The sequence below is a fragment of the Emydura macquarii genome, unplaced genomic scaffold, assembly GCF_026122565.2.
Source record: "Emydura macquarii macquarii isolate MOO-44397 ecotype Brisbane River unplaced genomic scaffold, CSIRO-AGI_Emac_v2 contig_2694, whole genome shotgun sequence".
Taxonomy (NCBI): domain Eukaryota; kingdom Metazoa; phylum Chordata; order Testudines; family Chelidae; genus Emydura; species Emydura macquarii.
Genome location: NW_027132831.1, coordinates 668 through 8063, shown reverse-complemented (window position 1 = coordinate 8063; position 7396 = coordinate 668). Strand labels below are relative to the sequence as shown.

Genomic DNA, 7396 nt, shown 5'->3' with positions numbered 1-7396 from the left:
TTGGCAGGTCTCTTCCTTGCTTAAGGTTCACTTCTCTGTTCACTAACTGCTCAGCTTGTGATAATAATAAGTCCTGTGCCTATAAATTGCTACTTTATATCCTAGTGGTTAATTGTACTTTCATTGTACTTTCCACCTTAAGACTTGTGCCGGAGCTGCAGTTCCTGTATGGTAAAGGACTCCTGCTCCTGTCTGTCTTTCTTATGCTATCTCATGTAATAAATAAGCACTTTTGACATCCTTTTGCCAGTGTGCTCCATTCCGCCACCGAGATATAAATACTGAACACTACAGTAGGGTGTATAGATAATAACAACACCCTCAAAATTCCTACTTCAGGTGAGAGCTCATTTCTGCAAGGACACTGGCCACTCAAAACTGAATATTTTTGTCCAAGCAGCTGCCAACTACAGTGAGTTAGTGTCTAACTACCATGGGATAATACCAGGTGGTTGTTGGCTCAGAATAATCCCAGGTGGTTGCTGGCCCAGAATAAGCCCAGGTGATTGTATACCTGGCCACACTTTGAATTTCCATAGGATACTGAAAGTTCAGCTTTATTCTTAGTTTTCTGGTCAGGGCTGAGAGACCTGGTCTAGGGAAGTTATTTCGGAGGGAGTAGAGGTTAGGGTGGAATATTCATAGCACCTAAAGGGAGATAGGAGCACAATTTTATTGTACAGATGGAGGCCTGGTCCAAGATGAGCTCGTTCTATGTTTTGGATTATTATGTAAGGCTGTAAATTTGTACCAGTGCATGGGATTCCCTATGTGCACTTCTAAAATCTAAACAAATAGAAAAGGATCAGAGGGTTTTGTGAACAAAGAAAAGGTTCTGTAATGACATGATAAAATTACCTGGGCCAGCTAACCTCATGCTGCAAGGTCTTTGCTGATCACCAGCCCGGGCAGGGGTGTTGGGGCAGTCGGGAAAGAATTTCCCACCGCAGCATCATATTTTGCAATTTGATCCATTTGGGAGGCTTTATTCCCCTTCCACTGAAAGAAGAGGCATTGACACAGGAACAGAACACTAGATGAGATGGAAAACTGCTTTGTGCCAGTCAGACTTTTATTTTGTATCAGGTTTCTCCTGAAGACGTGCACTAAAGAACTGCTCCAGTAGAAAAGATGATGAGGAAACTGAAAAAGAGGGAGCCATTTGTGTACGTAGGAAATACCAAGCAAAGTGAGGGTCCAAGCCTTGCCAAGGCATGTATACAGGAACAATGGACTGGCCTGAGTACCTTTATAGAGGCATAGACTAGAAGGTCAGAAGGGACCATTATGATAATCTAGTCTGACCTCCTGCACAGTGCAGGACACAGAACTTCACCCACCCACTCCTGTAACAGACCCTTAACCTAAAACTGAGTTACTGAAGTCCTCAAATAATGATTTAGAGACTTCAAGGGACAGCGAATCCACCAGCAAGTGACCTGTGCCCCACGCTGCAGAAGAAGGTGAGGACTTTGGCTGAAGTGGCTGAAATCATGCCCATTGCCAAACATGGCCAATCACCTGACCCCAGGGGGCCGAGGAAACTTGTTAAAAGAGAGAGGCGTCTTTGTCTCTGGAGCTCTCGCTTGGAATCCAGCTACATAGCAACATCAAGGACACTGAGAAACTGCCCGCGGGGGGGAAAGGGAGGCCTGGCTTCCAGATTCATCTCAGCCAGCTCGTGGGTAAGATGACATCCCAGCGTTAAAAGCTACTGAAATATTAAGTCTAATTTAGGATGCCAGTTACCTTTTAGTTAATTGTGATTTAATCTCTTGATTCATATTAATCTGATTTATGCTCACTTAAAATCTTGGTGTAGTTAATACATTTGTTTTATCTAAAGCAGTGCATGTGGATTGAGTGTGTGTAGAGACCTCACTTAGAGTGACAGAGCTGGTGCACATCAATTTCTTTGATAAATGGATGGACAAATGTAAATGAGCTGGCAGGTGCAGTGTACAGCACTGAACCCTGTAAAATGGCAGTTCCCAGGGTTGCATCTGGGATTGGGGGTGTTTGCTGGGGGGTCAACCCCATGAGCGGCAGGCCAGAAGCGCTCCTTCACTGGGTTGGGGACTGATTATTCGCAGGAGGCTGGGCGTGGGCTGACCCAGGAGGGGTAGTTCACACAGCAAAGCAGAGTAAGTCGGGGCCCAGGAGTGAGGAATTGGGATGACAGGGGGGGAATGTCACAGCTACTTTCCCCCTTTTTATTAAAAGTCTCTTTTCTACACTCAGTCTCTGTGCTTGTGAGAGGGGAAGTGTTGCATCTAGAGGCGCCCAGGGGGGTGCTGTGTAATTGTCCCAGGTTACAGGGTGGGGGCTTGAGCCGGTTTTGTCCTGTATTGTTGAAAGGAACCCCTAGATATTGAACCCAGACCTTGTTGCTGCCAACTCCAACTGGCAGAAAGGTTACATGAAAAACAACAGGTAAAAAGAGAGAAGACTAAAATTCCCTTTAAAAAATGTTGAGATTCCTGTTGCTCCTGGTGCCTGATAAGAATCCAGAAATCCTGCCCTGATCTGCATGAAAAACAAAATCCAGCCAGGTGCTCGAGAAGAGCACAGCTTCCCTACAGATACACACAGGCCATGGGATCAGTGTGGGTGTTTCCACATTCCTGATGCAGGAGAGAGGTCAACAAACTGGAGAGAATTTGGAGAATATCAGTGAGAGGCCTTGGAGGACCCCTTAGGCATGAACTATTGAGGAAGGATGAATGGAATTAAATCTACAGCTCAGTCGAACTGCTAGTGAGAAGAGACCGAGTAAAATGACACAAGTATTTGGAGGCGTATGTATCAAGGAGGAAGGAGAATAGTTTGGGTGATACAAGGTGATGTAACTAGGAGTAAAGGGGTGAAACTGTGTAAAAGGGGGAAAATGTCTGTCTAGAACCCTGGAAAACTTTCCTAACCGTGAGGATGTGCTAGGCTGTGCAATAGTCTCCCAAGGGAAGAGGAAGAAACACCACAGACTTAGTACTTGGAAACTGGATTGGTGATGCCATGGAGGTTGTACTATAAGGAGCAATCCTACACTGGCTGAGGAAGGGGAAGGCATTTAGAATGTGAAGTTAAAGGATTTTTGTGTCTCTAATTTCTAGGGCTCTTGTCTCTGCTTCTCTCACACAGGCTCTGGGCTGGGAATCCTCATCTCTCAGTTCCCAAGAACAGCAACCCAGAGACCTGGAGAAACCATGAAGATAACTTGTGTCCAGAATGAAACCAGCTACACTTCCATGTTCTGGTACAAGCAGCTCCAGGGAAAAGGTCCAAGGTTAATAGCCCGAAGTGTGGATGGGTCAAATGCTACTTATGAGGAGGGGTATAAATAATTTACCCAAATTTCCTGTCACAAGACCCAATAGCAGGAGCTCTTCCATGAGCATCGTGGATCTGAGATTCAGACAGTTACTGCCGTGCTTCCAGTGAGCACACAGTGCGGTGAGGAGATCAGCAACTCAGTCAGAAACCTGCCCCGCCCCCCATGCCAAAGAGCTGACAATAATGGAAGAGAAAGAGAGGGAGAGATGTTGTGAGGCCAAAGTGCACCTAGATTCAAAGACTCAAAACCTCAGAGGCAAAATTAAAGAGCCATGGGGTGGTGAAGTGGGGAGGGAGAAGATTGAGAATGACTCTATAGCCCGGTGGTTACAGCGCTCACCCACAATGTGGGCAGCCCTGGTCAATGTCCTCCGATGCAATGACTCTTTCATAATTTATTCATAGCGCAACAGCTTCAACATGAGAAACGAAGGGAGCCCAGAATATTTTATAGCCCAGTGGTAAGAGCTAACCCCTGAGATGTTGGATACTCCTACTCACATACTTCTCCCTTTCCGCCAGAGAGGTCTCCCACATCCCAGGTGAATGCTCTAACCACTGTAATGCAAGTTAGAAGGTGGGAAACACCGCCGCCCCTCTAGTTATTTTGTGTGGAAGTAGGTGACTTCTGAGCATGGCTCCTGGATTGAGCCTTGCATACAACTTAGATGGTGGATGTTAGGGATGAGATGGACTTCTGAGCACTAAGAGCGAGGCAGCCGTGCTCATGCCCAGAGGTAGAAATGTAAGTGCTTAGGGACTTGTTCTGATAATATTTAGGTGCTGAGTGTGTTTAGACACAGTTTGGCAGCTATTCCGTGCATTGCAGTGGTGCCAAAACCAGGACTTAGGTGCCTAACATAGGGACTTAGGTGCCTACATCCTTTTGAGCATCTGGGCTCAAATATCACTGAGACGGCTGCTAGACAGACAGACCGAGAGTAACAATTACCAGGTCCTCCAATCCTCCTCCTTCAGGGCATAAACTGTTGAGGAACTGGGGACAGAAATAATGTTGAGTAATTAATGAATAAATGCCCCTCCACACTTACACACAGACCCCCAGTCCATGTATATTATTATGCAGAGAGAGTCATTTTGAGGGCCTTTACAGCTTCTCTAAGAACTGTCCAATGTCACAGACAGTCAACCCTTTGCTTGTCTGTGCTGCTGAGATTTAGCTAACTCCCCAGTGTTTACAGTGCTTTGGATTCCCAGGAACGGAGAAGAAAGGAGCTAAACCAATGGTCCCCAAACTTTTTCCTCCGTGTCCCTTACCCGGTCCATGCGCCCCCAGGAGACGGAGCCAGGAGCGGGGCTGCAGTTGGGGGCTGGGAGCAGAGCTGGGACTGGGGCTGGGAGCCGGGGGCTGGAGCCGGGGCCATGAGTGGGGCCACAGTTGAGGCCAGGAGCCATGGACGGGGTCAGGGATGGGAGCTGGGGGGCCGCAGCCAGGCGCAAGGCCATGGTCAGGGCCAGGGCCAGAGCTGTGGTTCAGGCAAGGGGCTGCATCTGGGAGCAGGGACAGCGCTAGAACTGCGGCTGGGGCCACAGCCAGGAGCAGATCTGAGGCTGGGGCTGGAGTAGGGACAGAGGCTGAGGCCAGAGCTGTGGCTGCAGCTGAGTCTGGGGGAGGGGCTGGAGCGGAGTGCAGCTGGGGGTAGAGCGGGGCTGGGTGGTGCTTCCTCCATGCCGCCCCCCGAATGTTCCTCCACACCCCCGTAGGGGGGCTTGCCCCACAGTTCGGGGACCACTGAGCTAGACCACTGGTTTTCAAGGTACATGTACTCCTAGGGTATGCAAGCTCTCATCAGGGGGTACGCAAGAAAAACCCTGTAATGGCAGACAATGCCCTTCATTTCGTAAGACTTGACAGTCTAATCACAGGTGTATTAAGACCCTGTCTCAGTTGGGGGTACACTGTAAACTACATTATCTGGAAAGGGGTACGCAGCCTGAAAGGTTTGAAAAGCACTGAGATAGACCATCGAAAGCGTCTTTGCAGTGCCGGGGGGTGTGGCCTCCTCTGAGACAGACAGTGAGGAAGGGCCAACCCCCTGCTGGGGAGGCAGAACCCGGAAGTCCAGCCCCACCTGGCCGGAAGCAGAGGGGTGGGACAGGAAGGAGAAGCATAAAGGGCGGGGCTTCCAGCTCAGTTGGAGAGAGCGGCCAAGGAAGGAGGGGGAAAGAAGCCCTACCGCAGGCACACACCATGGAATAGTTTTGATGTATTCCAGGCAATAGATAATGCCAAGAGCAATGCAACAGGGTCGCTTGTCTCTGAAGGGCTGGAGAGCCTTGGCCAACTCAACCCTGGCTACTCAATGAGCCATAACCGGGGAGATCAGGGGATTTCCCTGTAAAGAGCAGCAGGACACTGCAGGGAACTGGGGGAGCTCAGGAAGCTGCGGCAGAGACTGAGGAAAGGCTCCTGCAGGGACAATCCTGACATCAGGGGAGTCAGAGCAAGGAGACTGAGGTCCAGCCAGGCTGGGAGTGGTGACTGATTTGGGACCCAGCTCTGGGAAGGAGGGTACCAAGAAAGCAATACACTGAACAGGGGTTGGGGCCTGAAGGGCCAGCGTGTACCCAGAGGAGTGAATGAACTGCACCCCATGAGGGGAGTGTATTAAATTACCTCATCACTAGGGGTGTGGCCGTTGTTTAAGAAGCCCTTGAGGCAGGGAAACCAGAGGCAGGTGACCCAATTCAGTCCTTGTTCTCTCGTCTCCGCTGATCATTTAGGGCTCGCGTTGTGAAGTCACCCCTGTATGTATGCCACATAGACCCATTGACTTGCAGGGCATCCGTCTCAGCTGGGAATCCAGATCACCGCTTCCAGGGCCCGAAGGAATGTGCTCAGGCCCCTCTGGCACAGCTGCTGCATCTGTGGATGTAGGAGCCTGGAGACAAACCACAAACGGATCTTGTCTATTGTCTGCAGGGTTAGGGGAGGAACCAGACTTACAGAGCAGCGCTGTGTAAAACCCACTGCAAGGGCATGTCCCTGCTCAGTGAGGCAGAGATGGGGACATGGATAGTCTGCTACACGGCCATCTGTCTCATGGTAGCAAGTAAGTCATTGGCTGAGACGTGAATCCCCATCCCCGTGTTTACAGGACACGGCTCTGAATGTTTCTCACAGAGCCATGTGTTTCACTGTCTCTGTATCGTGTGTTTTTCTCTTTCCCTCACAGGATGCTCAGGTGCTTGGATCAACCAAACCCAGAGTCTGGTTCTGGAGAAGGGACACGGAGCCCAGCTCACATGTCAACAAACCTACGGGCACGACTACATGTACTGGTACCGGCAGGATCAAGGGCAGGCCCTGCAGCTGCTCTTTTACTTCTATGATAAAGAACTGAGAGAGAAAGGCAAGGTTACTGATCGATTCCAAGCTGAAAGGCCACAGACTGCGTTCCTTCACTTGAACATCTCCTCCGTGGAGCCAGAGGACTCGGCTGTGTATTTCTGTGCCAGCAGTTTAGACACAGAGCTTCAGAGTCACCTCCTCCCGCTGCAAAAACCTCCTCCCCCTGCTGCCGCAGCTCCCTTCCCAGGGAGGAGCTTCCCCCTGCGTCTCTGCCCACAGCCCGTGCAGGAAGAGGGAGGAGAGCAGGAACAAATCATAGCCTGTGTCAGCTTTATAGGGATGAGCGGGATTAAAATTAGGGTCTGGGGATTCCCTGATTAGGAGGTCTATAAAGGCAGCCAAGCAGCCAGCCACTGGCACAGGAGCAGAGGCACTGGAGCCAGCAAAGGGAGCTGAAAGCAGCAGGTTGTTTTGAGTGGAGAGATCTGTTGGAGGAGAATGGAGGCCAGCCCCTGTTCTTTGGAGTGAGTGAGTGAGTTCTTGAGAGTTTGTGTCGGGTTTGTTTTCAGTTTGCAGAAGCTGGTGGGGGTAGGGTGCTGGGAGAGAAGCAGAGCCTCTGATCACAGCAGAGCCCTGACTGGAGACAGGACTTCCCTGATCAGGGGAGTCTATAAAGGCAGCCAAGCAGCCAGCCCGTGCCACAGCAGCCAACCAACAGAGCTGAAAATGGGAGTTGAGTGGGAATTTGTAAGG

At 50.1% G+C, this 7396-nt stretch overlaps 1 pseudogene; it reads left to right on the top strand.

Annotated features, from left to right (window-relative positions):
- The first annotated feature begins 3203 nt into the window (after positions 1 to 3203).
- LOC137164741 (T-cell receptor beta chain V region LB2-like) lies at positions 3204 to 7099 on the top strand (annotated as a pseudogene).
- The last annotated feature ends 297 nt before the right edge of the window (positions 7100 to 7396 follow it).